This window comes from Panulirus ornatus, chromosome 19 (assembly GCF_036320965.1).
Source record: "Panulirus ornatus isolate Po-2019 chromosome 19, ASM3632096v1, whole genome shotgun sequence".
Taxonomy (NCBI): domain Eukaryota; kingdom Metazoa; phylum Arthropoda; class Malacostraca; order Decapoda; family Palinuridae; genus Panulirus; species Panulirus ornatus.
Genome location: NC_092242.1, coordinates 19,764,646 through 19,784,598, shown reverse-complemented (window position 1 = coordinate 19,784,598; position 19,953 = coordinate 19,764,646).

Genomic DNA, 19,953 nt, shown 5'->3' with positions numbered 1-19,953 from the left:
AGACACTGTACCATAGTATAAACATACGGAAGGAAATATTCCTAAACCTGCATGAATTCTACGAAACTAAAGATGTCATGTATGGATATGATGACAAGAAACAATATTATATCATCATCTATATCTTTAACGTACACGAGTAGGAGTAACAGAGGTTGTTTGATTCGACTGTCCTGACCAGGATTCGGAACCATGCAGGCCCGGGCGTCATTCATAGTCAGCAATGCTAACCACTACACAACAGAAGCTTAACCCTGAATCTAATCTAGGATTTCCCTTTCGTTACTATGCGCTTTAACTTTCTAAATACTTCCTATAGGACACTACATGTACTACATTACTGTCCAGATAAATAATATCATAATCCTTATCATATCATAATATTGTGACTCTCCACAGCTTTCAGTACTAAAAGATTAAAAGCACGTTTCTAAGAGCAACACCCTCTAGTAAAGAAGCTGTGCCGTACATCTTAATGGAGCTGTGATGTGCATCCCAGTAAAGCCATGCTGTGCATTGTAGTAACACCATGTTACGCATCCTAGTAATGTTGTTTACTCATGTATAACCGTGCTGTGCATCCCAGCAAGGCCATATCGTGTATCCTATTCACACCATGCTGTGCATCATAAGTAAAAGCATGCCGTCATTCTAGTGAAATCATGCTGTTCATCCTAGTGAAAACATGATATACATCCTAGTGAGCATGCTGTACATCCTAGTAAGTAATGCTATGCATCTTGGTAAGGCATGCTCTTCATCCTAGAACTCTATAGAAAGCAAACAGAGGACGATGACATATTATGATACCGGACAACAGGCATTTTTCCATGAGCAGAGACAACAGAAAATGAATCTGCATTCCTTAGATAAACGTAGAGTAAGCGGTGATATGTAGAAAAAAAAAAAAAAAAAAAACTGCAAATGGACGAGAAGGTTTTACAAAATCAGTATAGTAACAGTACAATTCTCCAGAATATCCAATCAAATAACAATTCACAAGAAGAGTGTAATCTTGATTGCTTCATTGAGAATATACATAAAAAAAACAAATCATAAGCAGAATTGTTCATTAGTGCAATAAGTTGTTAAATAGGACATTAAGTGCAAAGACCACATACAGAAGGGTTCAAGTACATATTGGATGTTGTCTACTTGTGTCAGGGTGGGTCGGGTGTGAGAAGAGATAAACTCGCTAGTGAGCTGACTAAATGTGCAGCACCACATACGCGGATTTAATCTCTTAAGTACCAACGACATTAATGACCCTTGAGGACAACGGAGCGACGCTTGAGTTATAATAGCGTGACCTGTGACCTGACCATCGAGGGATCTGGGTAGAAAGCTAACGTCGGAGCGAGGACAGGTCTCGTAGGGTAAGGGGAGGTGATGGTGAAGTAAAGATAACAACTATAGATCTTCCTTTGACAACGTGTCTCCGAATTATGGTATCAGAGTTGCCGATGAACAGTTTGTGCTGCAGACTAGTAATGATTAGAACACTGACTAGAAAATACACTAAACCTAAACGTTTTTAACAAGACAAACAATTTAGATATTTCCACCAACTAACAGCATCGTTGCGTTTTTTTTTTTTTTTTCGCTTTACGGTCCAGAATTTGGTTTATACATAGTGAACTTTCAAACAAGTGTACTAGGTACGTCAGTGCATTGTTTGCGAACTCAACAACACTCATCTATGAATTTCTGATCATTCCAACTTTTCCAATCAGCTTCGTTAGGACTTGATGGTCTGTTGTTTGATTCCCTTATATTCCTCTGTAATTAACAAGCTTTTAACACTAAAGATCAAAATGCAAAAAAAAAGTACTTCAGATATAATAGGTCAACTAGAACAAAAACTCCCAGCTGATCAGTGATCATTTTTTTCTTACTGGGATGTGTGGAGATACACGGAAGATAAAAATGGCGTAATTCCTGCGCCCAGAACGAATCTTTTTCCAAATATGTGCATGTATTTATGTATATCGTAAATAGCAAAGGAGGTGACGCATATCTTCAAAATTGGAGTAAAAATCAAACCAGATCATAATCATCACTCACGGTCCCGATCTACAAGTTAGGTTGGCCTACGTTCTGAAGGTTTTTAAAAAGGTAAAATGCTCCGCATTTGCAGAACTCCGTGGTTGACTGAGAGTTACATATCGGTTGAGCCAAAAGCTCCATCAACCTCCTGTTCCTCTTCCGTTTTCTTCATCCTTTCTTCGCTGGCATAACGCAATTCCTCAACAATTAATCTTCCTTGTGACAGTACAATTGAGCAATTTTTTCCCCCTACAAATTGAGGGAATTTTGAAACGTAAGGGAAATTCATACTCCTATCATGTAGTATAAATAAAATAAATATAAATAATATATCATGTAGTATGTAAGGTCATGGAAGTTCGGAGTCTTAGATTATTTTGTAGATAATGCAGTAATATATGGTTGTACATTCACTAATCAATGCTAAAAAGAAAAAGAAAAAAGGAAACGATACAAATCAAATGGAGGGATGGTATGGGTGTCTGTAGGGAAGTGTATAGAGGACAACTTTAATTCTTCTTCCAATCTATTCGGACATATGCCCTAGTGTAACCTTCGCTGGGGTTTAGCTTATTCCCCTCAGAGTGTGAATGCAATCATAAATGTGCTGTCAATGAACTTGAATCACGTCAGCTTCATTCGAAGTTCTTGGTCAACAAAAGAAGTGACTTTGTTCTGGGAAGCACCAAGGAAACACCATCTTTATTATGGGAATCCTGCGGGGAGCAGGTGATTTAGGAACTACACTAACATGTATGATTATTCATAGTATTGATCATTCGACGAGACCCAATATTCTTCATCAGCGGGATGAACGGCGTCTGTGATCAGAAAATTACCAAATTTTTTATAGTGTATTTTACACAATTGGTATTTCGCTGAAACACAACATATAAACATTAAATGCTATTTAGAAAGATGAAGAATATCTGTGACAAGATTTTACTGAAAACGAGAATTATGAACATTTTTGGCTTAAAGGTACTATGATTCAGGGTATTAGTCAAACCAAAATATTTTTTAAAGAATAATAATGTAATTAAGAACTAATTACTTACGTTTTCCTTAATAACCAATAAAACGTTATTCAGAAATGACAGGCCATCTCCTAGAATTCAATGACCAGTAAATGAGCAAAAAATAGATTACTTCCGTTAGCGTAAAAAGTACTTTTGTAACATCTCTATGGGAACTCTGTTATTTAAATGAATGTTGTTGGGTATAATGAATGTCGATTCAACAACTCACATATGTATCTTCGATCTATATCATCACTAAAATGCCTAACAATGAAAATAAAGACTTTTTTCCACTATGTCTGCACCTATGGAGTAATGGCGCTGAAGCACGCGCAAACGCCCCTTGTCCTGCGCCCCTAGAGCATGACGTCATCCAACCGATGAACACCAGTGATGGTGCAACTCAGCCTAGCCATGTTTACATTTCTGTGGTCCTTCCCGTCTCGGAGCGCATTTCCCGTGGATAAAAAAAGAAGAGAATGATTTTTACAGGAACACGCATTAAAGAACAAAACTTAGATGCATAATACATGCAAGGACGAGGAAAGTAAATGAAGTAAGAGCAGATCGGAGGGATAGGGAGTAAGTGAACCTCCTCTAGCACCGTGTGGCAGTACATCCGGAGGGGGCGGGTGACGTGAGTCATCTGTGGTGTTGATCCACGACTCATGCGCAGAGGGTTGGTGGATGCTGTTGCTCTTCGTACATGGTCTGATGCGTTTGTGGTATGTGTGCAGTCTATGTTCATTCCGTAACTTGGAGACGCCTTGGGTTCTGTTGCTGGCTGTTGGATCTGCTAGTTACTGTGGGCTGTGGTTGTACTGTTTTCTAGTGCCGCCGTTGCTGGTGTAACCACTGTTGGTTGTCCTATGGCTCGTCCATGAATCAATGTAGCTAAACTAGAAGAGACGGGCTACAGATGTATGTTGTTGGATTTAAAGGCTATCTAAAGCTAAAGGTTATCAAATACTTAAAGTCAAACATACGAATTACTTTAAAAGGCTATCAACAGCTAAAGGTCATCAACTACTTAACGTCAAACATACAAATTACTATAAAAGGCTTAAGATAATCAAGTACTTAACGTCAAACATACGAATTACTTTAATAAGCTATCAGCAGGTAAAGATCATCAACTTCTTAACGTCAAACAAAATCGTATATGTAGGTCCTGCCTGGCGATGTTTCCAGAAAAGCGCTGTTGCCAACGGCCGGCACAATCATCCCATGTGGCTCCATACTTAACTCATTAAGATAGGCTCACGGACATTTTACGGAATAAAGAAGTTCCTGTAGTCTACATGTATATGTCCGAAGCAAAAGTGGATAGCAAGTGTGGAAATGTGCACAGTCCACCCACAACTCACGATCCCTCAAGGGCTCAGTCCTCCGCCTCAACGCTACCTCGCTAACGTGGGAAACGGCGAATAGTATATATATATATATATATATATATATATATATATATATATATATATATATATATATATATATATATCTATATATAAGACAAGGGAGCAAATGGGAACTTCAGTGAAGGGCGTAAATGGGGAGGTGATAACAAGTAGTGGTGATGTGAGAAGGAGATGGAATGAGTATTTTGAAGGTTTGTTGAATGTGTCTGATGACAGAGTGGCAGATATAGGGTGTTTGGGTCGAGGTGGTGTGCAAAGTGAGAGGGTTAGGGAAAATGATTTGGTAAACAGAGAAGAGGTAGTAAAAGCTTTGCGGAAGATGAAAGCCGGCAAGGCAGCAGGTTTGGATGGTATTGCAGTGGAATTTATTAAAAAAGGGGGTGACTGTATTGTTGACTGGTTGGTAAGGTTATTTAATGTATGTATGACTCATGGTGAGGTGCCTGAGGATTGGCGGAATGCGTGCATAGTGCCATTGTACAAAGGCAAAGGGGATAAGAGTGAGTGCTCAAATTACAGAGGTATAAGTTTGTTGAGTATTCCTGGTAAATTATATGGGAGGGTATTGATTGAGAGGGTGAAGGCATGTACAGAGCATCAGATTGGGGAAGAGCAGTGTGGTTTCAGAAGTGGTAGAGGATGTGTGGATCAGGTGTTTGCTTTGAAGAATGTATGTGAGAAATACTTAGAAAAGCAAATGGATTTGTATGTAGCATTTATGGATCTGGAGAAGGCATATGATAGAGTTGATAGAGATGCTCTGTGGAAGGTATTAAGAATATATGGTGTGGGAGGCAAGTTGTTAGAAGCAGTGAAAAGTTTTTATCGAGGATGTAAGGCATGTGTACGTGTAGGAAGAGAGGAGAGTGATTGGTTCTCAGTGAATGTAGGTTTGCGGCAGGGGTGTGTGATGTCTCCATGGTTGTTTAATTTGTTTATGGATGGGGTTGTTAGGGAGGTAAATGCAAGAGTCTTGGAAAGAGGGGCAAGTATGAAGTCTGTTGGGGATGAGAGAGCTTGGGAAGTGAGTCAGTTGTTGTTCGCTGATGATACAGCGCTGGTGGCGGATTCATGTGAGAAACTGCAGAAGCTGGTGACGGAGTTTGGTAAAGTGTGTGGAAGAAGAAAGTTAAGAGTAAATGTGAATAAGAGCAAGGTTATTAGGTACAGTAGGGTTGAGGGTCAAGTCAATTGGGAGGTGAGTTTGAATGGAGAAAAACTGGAGGAAGTGAAGTGTTTTAGATATCTGGGAGTGGATCTGTCAGCGGATGGAACCATGGAAGCGGAAGTGGATCATAGGGTGGGGGAGGGGGCGAAAATTTTGGGAGCCTTGAAAAATGTGTGGAAGTCGAGAACATTATCCCGGAAAGCAAAAATGGGTATGTTTGAAGGAATAGTAGTTCCAACAATGTTGTATGGTTGCGAGGCGTGGGCTATGGATAGAGTTGTGCGCAGGAGGATGGATGTACTGGAAATGAGATGTTTGAGGACAATGTGTGGTGTGAGGTGGTTTGATCGAGTAAGTAACGTAAGGGTAAGAGAGATGTGTGGAAATAAAAAGAGCGTGGTTGAGAGAGCAGAAGAGGGTGTTTTGAAATGGTTTGGGCACATGGAGAGAATGAGTGAGGAAAGATTGACCAAGAGGATATATGTGTCGGAGGTGGAGGGAACGAGGAGAAGAGGGAGACCAAATTGGAGGTGGAAAGATGGAGTGAAAAGGATTTTGTGTGATCGGGGCCTGAACATGCAGGAGGGTGAAAGGAGGGCAAGGAATAGAGTGAATTGGAGCGATGTGGTATACAGGGGTTGACGTGCTGTCAGTGGATTGAATCAAGGCATGTGAAGCGTCCGGGGTAAACCATGGAAAGCTGTGTAGGTATGTATATTTGCGTGTGTGGACGTGTGTATGTACATGTGTATGGGGAGGGTTGGGCCATTTCTTTCGTCTGTTTCCTTGCGCTACCTCGCAAACGCGGGAGACAGCGACAAAGTATAAAAAAAAAAAAAAAAAAATATATATATATATATATATATATATATATATATATGTGTGTGTGTGTGTGTGTGTGTGTGTGTTTGTACATAAACGCCCACACATGTACATATACATACCTATTGGAAAGGATCACAATTTTGCGCGTGATCAAGATATTCCTATGAGTCCACGGGGAAAATGAAACACGAAAAGTTCCCAAGTGCACTTTCGTGTAATAATCACATCATCAGGGGAGACACAAGAGAGGACTTTAACAGTCAGTTGATATACATCGAAGAGACGAAGCTAGGACGCCATTTGGTAAACATGTGATTGAATTACATGTTTACCAAATGGCGTCCTAGCTCTCTTGTGTCTCCCCTGATGATGTGATTATTACACGAAAGTGCACTTGGGAACTTTTCGTGTTTCATTTTCCCCGTGTACTCATAGGAATACATACCTATACATTTCAACGTATACACACACACACACACACACATATATATATATATATATATATATATATATATATATATATATATATATATATATATATATCTTTTTCTTTCTTTCAAACTATTCGCCATTTCCCGCATTAGCGAGGTAGCGTTAAGAACAGAGGACTAGGCCCTTGAGGGAATACCCTCACCTGGCCCCCTTCTCTGTTCCTTCTTTTGGAAAATTAAAAAAAAACGAGAGGGGAGGATTTCCAGCCCCCCGCTCCCTCCCCTTATATATATATATTTTTTTTTTTATACTTTGTCGCTGTCTCCCGCGTTTGCGAGGTAGCGCAAGGAAACAGACGAAAGAAATGGCCCAACCCCCCCCCATACACATGTATATACATACGTCCACACACGCAAATATACATACCTACACAGCTTTCCATGGTTTACCCCAGACGCTTCACATGCCTTGATTCAATCCACTGACAGCACTGCAAGTATTTCTTCTTAGTTGTCAATGAATGACAGCGTCATTGGATGGTTATTCTTGATAAGTAATCATCACGAAAATTAATGACTTCATATAATAGACTGATTTACAGGACTTTGGTTTCATTGGTTTCATGTTAGATGTCACACTGATGCTTCATCAGTGTTTATTTAATGAATGCTATTAATGATTAGCTTTTCGTAAATTCATATAACGGAATTCCATGGTGTATTGGTTAGCTTCTGACCGTGACGCATTCACGGGCCGCCCTGGGTCGAGCGTATAGGTTCGAATTCTAGATGCGGCACTCGGTCCTCAGTCAACTTCGCTGTTCATCCACCCCAGGGGATGGTCAATAAAATGGGCACCTGGCTCAGATACAGCGTTAATGGAATAGCCTTGATTAGGGCCACAGTTGCCCGTGCCGTCACAGTTAAAAGGAAGTAAAAGTATATCATAAATCATTTTGTCATTCACAAATCACAACGGAATGAAAGTTCATGATAAAACAGTGTTACCACTTATCAAGGACAGTGAGGAAACAAAAACATATTTTATAACGGTGATAATTACCTTGACCAATAAACCATAACCCATTATATATATTAAGCATTGAAATTAAATATTCAAGACTCGGGGGAATATTTCACGTAAAGTAGGGGAACTGGATGCACGTATTCAGTCAATGAACTGAGCAAGGTTATGTGAAGCGGCGAGAGAAACCATGGAAAGGTCTGCGGGGCCTGATTGTGGATAGGGAGCTGTGGTTTCGATGCATTGCACACGACAGCTAAAGAATGAGTGAGCGGATGTGGCCCTTCTTCGCATGTTTCGAGCGCACGTCGTTAACGCGGGAAACGGCGATCAAGTATGGAATAAATAGATAAATAAATGAATATATATATATATATATATATATATATATATATATATATATATATATATATATATATATATATATATATATATATGTCACAGTGATGCACGTGATCTAGTATTTGCTGATAATTACGAGGAAAATTAAACACGAAAAGACACAAGTGCAATTTCGTTTGGTAATCACACCATCAGAGGGATACAAGAACGAGATAGAAGACTTCAAACAGTTAGTTTACATATGAAAAATGACAGCCGGAGCTAAGACGCCGTTTGGTACACAAGTGTTCGGGTCTGGCATTCAGTGATAATTGTATGTTATTCTCCAGCTTGCTTAAATCCTGTAAATGTCAATGTAGCCTTCAACAATGACGATGCTACTAGGATCATCGTAATTAATAACTCACCAGAAAATACTGCGGGCTGTATTTACAGAATACCTTGTATAAAATGTAATATATCTAATAATGCGCAGACTGGTAATGATCTCTGTTAGACTTATGCAACATAAACATAGTGCAAGAACAGTACAAGAATCAAATGCTTTGTTTAATCATGTGAGAAATCAAAACAATTGTATGAACTGTAGTAGCGCTAATTCAACTATAAACTGTAACTCCTTGAACAAGAGAGATATTAATGAATCTTCTGTCATTAAACACACAAATGATTGTAACATGAATAGTAGCGAAGGTCTATACAAACTGGAAAGCTTTCTCGCAGGCAAAATTTGTAAACACGGTCCCCTACCTTGTCCACTTGATATTTTAAGACAGGCACGACGCAAGACCCGAATACCACAAACCGGAAACACTTCGCATCTCCTTCTCCAAATATGGACCGACTGTTCTAAGTCTTCTATCTCCCCTGACGATGTGACTATAACACGAAAGTGCACCTGGGACTTATTATGTTTCATTAACCTCGTGGTTATTACCATATATATATTTCTCCATACATATTCGCCATTTCCCGGGTTGGCGAGAGAGCGTTAAGAACAAAGGACTGGGCCTCAGAGGGAAAATCCTCACGTGGCTCCCTTCTCTGTTCCTTCTTTTAGCTAAGTAAAAGCTAGAGGGGAAGATTTCCAGCCACCCGCTCACATCAATTTGAGTCGCTTTTCTACGACATGCAGGAGATCTGTGGGAAGTATTCTTTCTCCCCTATCCCAGGGATATATATATATATATATATATATATATATATATATATATATATATATATATATATATATATATATATATATTGGAAAGGATCACAATTTTGCGCGAGATCAAGATATTCCTGAGTCCACGGGGAAAATGAAACACGAAAAGTTCCCAAGTGCACTTTCGTGTAATAATCACATCATCAGGGGAGACACAAGAGAGAAATATAACAGTCAGTTGATACACATCGAAGAGACGAAGCTAGGACGCCATTTGGTAAACATGTGATTGTCCAAAACATACAACGAGCTCGTTGTATGTTGGAACTTTTCGAACTGTAAAACTTCAGACCGAAAAAGAAAAAAAAAAAAAAAATCAGTTCAGCTGATACTGAAGTGGGAAATACAAGATGGAAGCACTGCACAAAACCTTTTTTTCTTATTTTTTTTTTTTTTGAACACAATGAGGACGTAGACTGAACACAACTGTGTTTGAGGCTATGTCATCTTGTCGGAACAACGAGTCCGCCGCCATTACCAAACGTAAGAAGTTCAGTGGACGCAACAATTCAGACTGCCAAGAAAATACATATTCAATTGCTGAAAGTGTTTGCCAATTAATGCTACTGATGAATGAGCAACATTTTTATAAGAGTTGGTTTTTCATCAACAAACAAACATAGCTTATTTTCATGACCAAAATAGGAATAAATAAAAAAAAATATTTTTGGAAGTCGTAATGATTTCTCTATGTAATCAAATTAATAAAGAGAATTTTTGCATTGTCTAATCGTGCCACAGACACTTTGTTGATAATTTGCAGTAATCATTTAATCATTACCTTGTAGGTAGGTAACTAAAAGTATCTCGATGGGCCTTTGGACAGAACACATCGTAGACTTTGATCAGTCACCCATGAAGACATATCATACTCTATCATGGTCACGTGAGCCACTTTCACCACCTCGGAATCGTCAATATTTCCGGTAATAGTACTAAAAAGTCTTCCTTTATCCTCATATTTTGGGTCTCTACCGTATTCTCAACCAAATCAAACTAACCGTGTGAAATTTAGTCAATGTTATGCAAATAAACACTTCGATCATCATCAAGTCAGTAAATTTATGTAAACTAATATCTAGTTTATTTGCCATCTTAACTGACTACGGCATCGCCTCAACTACATCAGTACCATGTAAAAACGAAGGCGAATCAAAACCCCCAACATATGCCAAATTCTCTGTATGTTCATGTTGTGTGCATATGGTGGAGCTAATATATATATATATATATATATATATATATATATATATATATATATATATATATATATATATATATATATATATATATATATATATTTATCTCCCCTTTTAGGAAGATAAAATACAAAGAGGGGAGAGTTTCTAGCCCCCCGATCCCATCCCCTTTAGTCGCTTTCTACGACACGTGAGGAATGCGTGGGAAGTATTCTTTTTCTCCTATCCCCATTATTACATGACAGCTAGAGACTGAGTGTGAACGAATGAGGCCTTTGTTGTCTTTTCCTAGCGCTACCTCGCACACATAAGGGGGGAGGGGGTTGTTATTCCATGTGTGGCGAGGTGGCGATGGGATTAAATAAAGGCAGACAGTATGAATTATGTACATGTGTATATATGTATATGTCTGTGTGTGTATATATATGTATACATGGAGATGTATAGGTATATATATTTGCGTGTGTGGACGTGTATGTATATACATATGTATGTGGGTGGGTTGGGCCATTCTTTCGTCTGTTCCTTGCGCTACCTCGCTAACGCGGGAGACAGCGACAAAGCAAAATAAATAAAATAAACATATATATATATATATATATATATATATATATATATATATATATATATATATATTTAAAGTTTGTCATTCGGGGCGAGAAGATCTATTTGTGTAAGATTAAGAGGTAAGCTGGAATCGAACACAACAACTGGTCTGCACGGTGTAACGCCTGAATTTTACATAAAATTTCTAACGAAGTTTAAGCCATCATGGAACGTGCGCACTGACTGATAAAGTTTAAAGTTCACTGCAATAACTGATGTCATGATTAATGAAGACTGAAGAGAGAGAGAGAGAGAGAGAGAGAGAGAGAGAGAGAGAGAGAGAGAGAGAGAGAGAGAGAGAGAGAGAGAGAGCATGATGTACTGAGCTTGAGAACGCTGGCACTAGCCACCCTAGCTGTTGTGAAACTCCGTTGACCTCTGAGTAGTACAGCGTGCATATCGGCTTCCGCGTGGCGACGCGTTCCCGTCCTGATATCAGTATGAGCTCGGGGCTAAGCAGAGGTTTATTTGTCATTCTAGTTCTGTAGGTTCGTCATTTTCACTACAAATCGTGAGGAAAGATTGACAAAGAGGGTATACGTGTCAGAGGTGGAGGGAACGAGAAGTGGGAGACCAAATTGGAGGTGGGAAGATGGAGTGAAAAAGATTTTGAGTGATCGGGGCCTGAACATGCAGGAGGGTGAAAGGTGTGCAAAGAATAGAGTGTATTGGAACGATGTGGTATACCGCGGTCAACGTGCTGTCAATGGATTGAACCAGGGCATGTGAAGCGTCTGGGGTAAACCATGGAAAGTTTTGTGGGGCCTGGATATGGAAAGGGAGCTGTGGTTTCGGTGCATTATACGTGACAGCTAGAGACTGAGTGTGAACGAATGTGGCCTTTGTTGTCTTTTCTGGGGATAGGGGAGAAAGAATACTTCCCACGTATTCCCTGCGTGTCGTAGAAGGCGACTAAAAGGGAAGGGAGCGGGGGGCTGGAAATCCTCCCCTCTCGTTTTTTTTTTTTTTTTTTAATTTTCCAAGAGAAGGAACAGAGAAGGGGGCCAGGTGAGGATATTCCCTCAAAGGCCCAGTCCTCTGTTCTTAACGCTACCTCGCTATCGCGGGAAATGGCGAATAGTATGAATATATATATATATATATATATATATATATATATATATATATATATATATATATATATATATATATATATATATATTCCTAAGGGTCCACCGGGAAAATGAAACACGATAAGTTCCTAAGTGCACTTCTGTGTAATAATCGCATCATCAGGGGAGACACAAGAGAGAAATATAACAGTCAGTTGATTACATCGAAGAGACGAAGTTAGGACGCCATTTGGTGAACATGCGATTGTCCAAGACAGACAAGGAGCGTTCATAAGGTTATCATCTTACAAATTTTATCAGCAATAAAGTTATATAATTTGTATAGACCATCACTAATATTAACATTATAATCATTTGTGTATTTGATAAAAGAAGATTCAATAATATTTCTCGTGGTAATAGAGTTAGAGTTAATAACTGAGATGGCATTATTCCAGTCAATACAATGATCATAGTTTTTAACGTGATTAAACAAGGCATTTGACTCTTGTCCCGTTCTTATACTATATTTATGTTGCTTAAGTCTAACAGCAAGGTCCTAACCAGTCTGCACAACATAAAACTTATCACAATTTCTGCATGGCACTTAATAGATGCACCCATGAGAATTTTCAGGTAATTCCTGATTAAGATATTCTTTATAGTATTATTGTTGCTGAAGGCAACATTTACATTAAAGGATTTAAGCAACATGGGAAGTAAAGTAAAATTATCATCAAAAGGCAGAACTAAAAGATTCTTGGTGTCAATGGGAGGTTTGGGCACTACAAAATGCTTTCTTTGCTAACTTAAGGGATTTATCAATGAAAGATCTAGGGTACTTTAACTTAGAGCCAATAGAATATATCTTCTCAAACTCATCATCAATATACTCTGGACTGCAAATACGTAATGCCCTAAGGAACATAGACTGAAATTATAATGATTTGACTCTGTCATATTGAGATGAGTACTAAAGGTACTAAATTGTTACGTAATGGGAGAAATATTTGTAAATTTTCATTTGTTGGCAAAACACAAAGAACATCATCTACATATCTAAACCAAATCGCATTAGAATGTAAGATATCCTTAAGTAATTTTGTTTAAAAAAATTCCATATAAAGATTACTTAGTACAGGTGAAAGAGGGTTACCCACTGCCATACCAAATTTTTGAGCATAATAATCTCCATTGAATTGGAATACACAGTCTTTTATACACAACTTTATCAGTTCAATGAATACAGACTTTGAAACAGGTAAATGAATATCATCCAAGACATCAAACAAATATTCTAAAAGGTCATCAACTGGAACTTTTGTGAAAAGTCAGGACACATCAAAGTTAAATAGTTTGAAATCAAAATCAACATTGATATTGTTAAGCTTGTCGGCTAAATCTACAATGATCATGATATTAAGCCCTTTAGTGGGTAAGGTATCAAATTCTAATATCATGAACAATGTAGATTTAGTCAACAAGCTTAACATTATCAGTGTTAATCTTGATTTCAAACTAGTTAGCTGGCTGTTAGAGGTTTGTATACTATGTGGTAGTGCGCATTCATATGAGTCCACGAGAAAAAATGAAACACGATAAGTTCCCAAGTGCACTTTGGTGTAATAATCACATCATCAGGGGAGACACAAAAGAGAAATATAACAGTTAGTTGATAAACAATGAAGACACGTAGGTAGGACGCCATTTGATAAACAAATGATTGATCAATCATATATATATATATATATATATATATATATATATATATATATATATATATATATATATATATATATATATATATATATATATATATATATATATATATATATATTCTTTTCAGTCCACGGGGAAAATGAAACACGATAAGTTCCAAAGTGCGCGTTCGTGTAATAATCACATCATCAGGGGAGACACAAGAGAGAAATATAACAGTCAGTTGATAGACATCGAAGAGACAAAGCTAGGACGCCATTTGGTAATCATGCGATTGTCTTGGAAAATCGCATATGGCGTCCTGGCTACGTCTCTTCGTTGTAATCAACTGACCGTTATATTTCTCTCTTGTGTCTCCCCTGATGATGTGATTATTACACGAAAGTGCACTTGGGAACTTATCGTGTTTCATTTTCCCCGGGGACCCATAGGAATATCTTGATCACGCGCAATATTGTGATCCTTTCCAATATATATATATATATATATATATATATATATATATATATATATATATATATATATATATATATATATATATATATATATTTTTTTTTTTTTTTCTTTTTTTTTATACTTTGTCGCTGTCTCCCGCGTTTGCGAGGTAGCGCAAGGAAACAGACGAAAGAAATGGCCCAACCCCCCCCCATACACATGTATATACATACGTCCACACACGCAAATATACATACCTACACAGCTTTCCATGGTTTACCCCAGACGCTTCACATGCCTTGATTCAATCCACTGACAGCACGTCAACCCCGGTATACCACATCGCTCCAATTCACTCTATTCCTTGCCCTCCTTTCACCCTCCTGCATGTTCAGGCCCCGATCACACAAAATCTTTTTCACTCCATCTTTCCACCTCCAATTTGGTCTCCCTCTTCTCCTTGCTCCCTCCACCTCCGACACATATATTCTCTTGGTCAATCTTTCCTCACTCATCCTCTCCATGTGTCCCAAACCACTTCAAAACACCCTCTTCTGCTCTCTCAACTACGCTCTTTTTATTTCCACACATCTCTCTTACCCTTACGTTACTCACTCGATCAAACCACCTCACACCACACATTGTCCTCAAACATCTCATTTCCAGCACATCCATCCTCCTGCGCACAACTCTATCCATAGCCCACGCCTCGCAACCATACAACATTGTTGGAACCACTATTCCTTCAAACATACCCATTTTTGCTTTCCGAGATAATGTTCTCGACTTCCACACATTCTTCAAGGCCCCCAGAATTTTCGCCCCCTCCCCCACCCTATGATCCACTTCCGCTTCCATGGTTCCATCCGCTGCCAGATCCACTCCCAGATATCTAAAACACTTCACTTCCTCCAGTTTTTCTCCATTCAAACTCACCTCCCAATTGACTTGACCCTCAACCCTACTGTACCTAATAACCTTGCTCTTATTCACATTTACTCTTAACTTTCTTCTTCCACACACTTTACCAAACTCAGTCACCAGCTTCTGCAGTTTCTCACATGAATCAGCCACCAGCGCTGTATCATCAGCGAACAACAACTGACTCACTTCCCAAGCTCTCTCATCCCCAACAGACTTCATACTTGCCCCTCTTTCCAAGACTCTTGCATTTACCTCCCTAACAAACCCATCCATAAACAAATTAAACAACCATGGAGACATCACACACCCCTGCCGCAAACCTACATTCACTGAGAACCAATCACTTTCCTCTCTTCCTACACGTACACATGCCTTACATCCTCGATAAAAACTTTTCACTGCTTCTAACAACTTTCCTCCCACACCATATATTCTCAATACCTTCCACAGAGCATCTCTATCAACTCTATCATATGCCTTCTCCAGATCCATAAATGCTACATACAAATCCATTTGCTTTTCTAAGTATTTCTCACATACATTCTTCAAAGCAAACACCTGATCCACACATCCTCTACCACTTCTGAAACCACACTGCTCTTCCCCAATCTGATGCTCTGTACATGCCTTCACCCTCTCAATCAATACCCTCCCATATAATTTACCAGGAATACTCAACAAACTTATACCTCTGTAATTTGAGCATTCACTCTTATCCCCTTTGCCTTTGTACAATGGCACTATGCACGCATTCCGCCAATCCTCAGGCACCTCACCATGAGTCATACATACATTAAATAACCTTACCAACCAGTCAACAATACAATCACCCCCTTTTTTAATAAATTCCACTGCAATACCATCCAAGCCTGCTGCCTTGCCGGCTTTCATCTTCCGCAAAGCTTTCACTACCTCTTCTCTGTTTACCAAATCATTTTCCCTAACCCTCTCACTTTGCACACCACCTCGACCAAAACACCCTATATCTGCCACTCTATCATCAAACACATTCAACAAACCTTCAAAATACTCACTCCATCTCCTTCTCACATCACCACTACTTGTTATCACCTCCCCATTTGCGCCCTCCACTGAAGTTCCCATTTGCTCCCTTGTCTTACGCACTTTATTTACCTCCTTCCAGAACATCTTTTTATTCTCCCTAAAATTTAATGATACTCTCTCACACCAACTCTCATTTGCCCTTTTTTTCACCTCTTGCACCTTTCTCTTGACCTCCTGTCTCTTTCTTTTATACATCTCCCACTCAATTGCATTTTTTTTTTTTTTTTTTTTGCTTTGTCGCTGTCTCCCGCGTTTGCGAGGTAGCGCAAGGAAACAGACGAAAGAAATGGCCCAACCCACCCCCATACACATGTATATACATACGTCAACACACGCAAATATACATACCTACACAGCTTTCCATGGTTTACCCAAGACTCTTCACTTGCCCTGATTCAATCCACTGACAGCACGTCAACCCCGGTATACCACATCGATCCAATTCACTCTATTCCTTGCCCTCCTTTCACCCTCCTGCATGTTCAGGCCCCGATCACACAAAATCTTTTTCACTCCATCTTTCCACCTCTAATTTGGTCTCCCACTTCTCCTCGTTCCCTCCACCTCCGACACATATATCCTCTTGGTCAATCTTTCCTCACTCATTCTCTCCATGTGCCCAAACCATTTCAAAACACCATCTTCTGCTCTCTCAACCACGCTCTTTTTATTTCCACACATCTCTCTTACCCTTACGTTACTTACTCGATCAAACCACCTCACACCACACATTGTCCTCAAACATCTCATTTCCAGCACATCCATCCTCCAGCGCACAACTCTATCTATAGCCCACGCCTCGCAACCATACAACATTGTTGGAACCACTATTCCTTCAAACATACCCATTTTTGCTTTCCGAGATAATGTTCTCGACTTCCACACATTCTTCAAGGCTCCCAGGATTTTCGCCCCCTCCCCCACCCTATGATCCACTTCCGCTTCCATGGTTCCATCCGCTGCCAGATCCACTCCCAGATATCTAAAACATTTTACTTCCTCTAGTTTTTCTCCATTCAAACTTACCTCCCAATTGACTTGACCCTCAACCCTACTGTACCTAATAACCTTGCTCTTATTCACATTTACTTTCTTCTTTCACACACTTTACCAAACTCAGTCACCAGCTTCTGCAGTTTCTCACATGAATCAGCCACCAGCGCTGTATCATCAGCGAACTACAACTGACTCACTTCCCAAGCTCTCTCATCCCCAACAGACTTCATACTTGCCCCTCTTTCCAAAACTCTTGCATTCACCTCCCTAACAACCTCATCCATAAACAAATTAAACAACCATGGAGACATCACACACCCCTGCCGCAAACCTACATTCACTGAGAACCAATCACTTTCCTCTCTTCCTACAAGTACACATGCCTTACATCCTCGATAAAAACTTTTCACTGCTTCTAACAACTTGCCTCCCACACCATATATTCTTAATACTTCCACAGAGCATCTCTATCAACTCTATCATATGCCTTCTCCAGATCCATAAATGCTACATAAAAATCCATTTGCTTTTCTAAGTATTTCTCACATACATTCTTCAAAGCAAACACCTGATCCACACATCCTCTACCACTTCTGAAACCACACTGCTCTTCCCCAGTCTGATGCTCTGTACATCCCTCCCCCTCTCAATCAATACCCTCCCATATAATTTACCAGGAATACTCAACAAACTTATACCTCTGTAATTTGAGCACTCATTCTTATCCCCTTTGCCTTTGTACAATGGCACTAGGCACGCATTCCGCCAATCCTCAGGCACCTCACCATGAGTCATACATACATTAAATAACCTTACCAACCAGTCAATAATACAGTCACTCCCTTTTTTAATAAATTCCACTGCAATACCATCCAAACCTGCTGCCTTGCCGGCTTTCATCTTCCGCAAAGCTTTCACTACCTCTTCTCTGTTTACCAAATCATTTTCCCTAACCCTCTCACTTTGCACACCACCTCGACCAAAACACCCTATATCTGCCACTCTATCAACAAACACATTCAACAAACCTTCAAAATACTCACTCCATCTCCTTCTCACATCACCACTACTTGTTATCACCTCCCCATTTGCGCCCTTCACTGAAGTTCCCATTTGCTCCCTTGTCTTACGCACTTTATTTACCTCCTTCCAGAACATCTTTTTATTCTCCCTAAAATTTAATGAGACTCTCTCCCCCCAACTCTCATTTGCCCTCTTTTTCACCTCTTGCACCTTTCTCTTGACCTCCTGTCTCTTTCTTTTATACATCTCCCACTCAATTGCATTTTTTCTCTGCAAAAATCGTCCAAATGCCTCTCTCTTCTCTTTCACTAATAATCTTACTTCTTCATCCCACCACTCACTACCCTTTCTAATCAACCCACCTCCCACTCTTCTCATGCCACAAGCATCTTTTGCGCAATCCATCACTGATTCCCTAAATACATCCCATTCCTCCCCCACTCCCCTTACTTCCATTGTTCTCACCTTTTTCCATTCTGTACTCAGTCTCTCCTGGTACTTCCTCACACAAGTCTCCTTCCCAAGCTCACTTACTCTCACCACCCTCTTCACCCCAACATTCACTCTTCTTTTCTGAAACCCATACAAATCTTCACCTTAGCCTCCACAAGATAATGATCAGAACATCCCTCCAGTTGCACCTCTCAGCACATTAACATCCAAAAGTCTCTCTTTCGCGCTCCTGTCAATTAACACGTAATCCAATAACGCTCTCTGGCCATCTCTCCTACTTACGTACGTATACTTATGTATATCTCGCTTTTTAAACCAGGTATTCCCATTCACTAGTCCTTTTTCAGCACATAAATCTACAAGCTCTTCACCATTTCCATTTGCAACACTGAACACCCCATGTATATCAATTATTCCCTCAACTGCCACATTACTCACCTATGCATTCAAATCACCCATCACTATAACCCGGTCTCGTGCATCAAAACCACTAACACACTCATTCAGCTGCTCCCAAAACACTTGCCTCACATGATCTTTCTTCTCATGCCCAGGTGCATATGCACTAATAATCACCCATCTCTCTCCATCAACTTTCACTTTTATCCATATTAATCGAGAATTTTCTTTCTTACATTCTATCACAGACATATATATATATATATATATATATATATATATATATATATATATATATATATATATATTTTTTTAGCTTTGTCGCTGTCTCCCGCGTTTGCGAGGTAGCGCAAGGAAACAGACGAAAGAAATGGCCCAACCCCCCCCCATACACATGTATATACATACGTCCACACACGCAAATATACATACCTACACAGCTTTCCATGGTTTACCCCAGACGCTTCACATGCCTTGATTCAATCCACTGACAGCACGTCAACCCCGGTATACCACATCGCTCCAATTCACTCTATTCCTTGCCCTCCTTTCACCCTCCTGCATGTTCAGGCCCCGATCACACAAAATCTTTTTCACTCCATCTT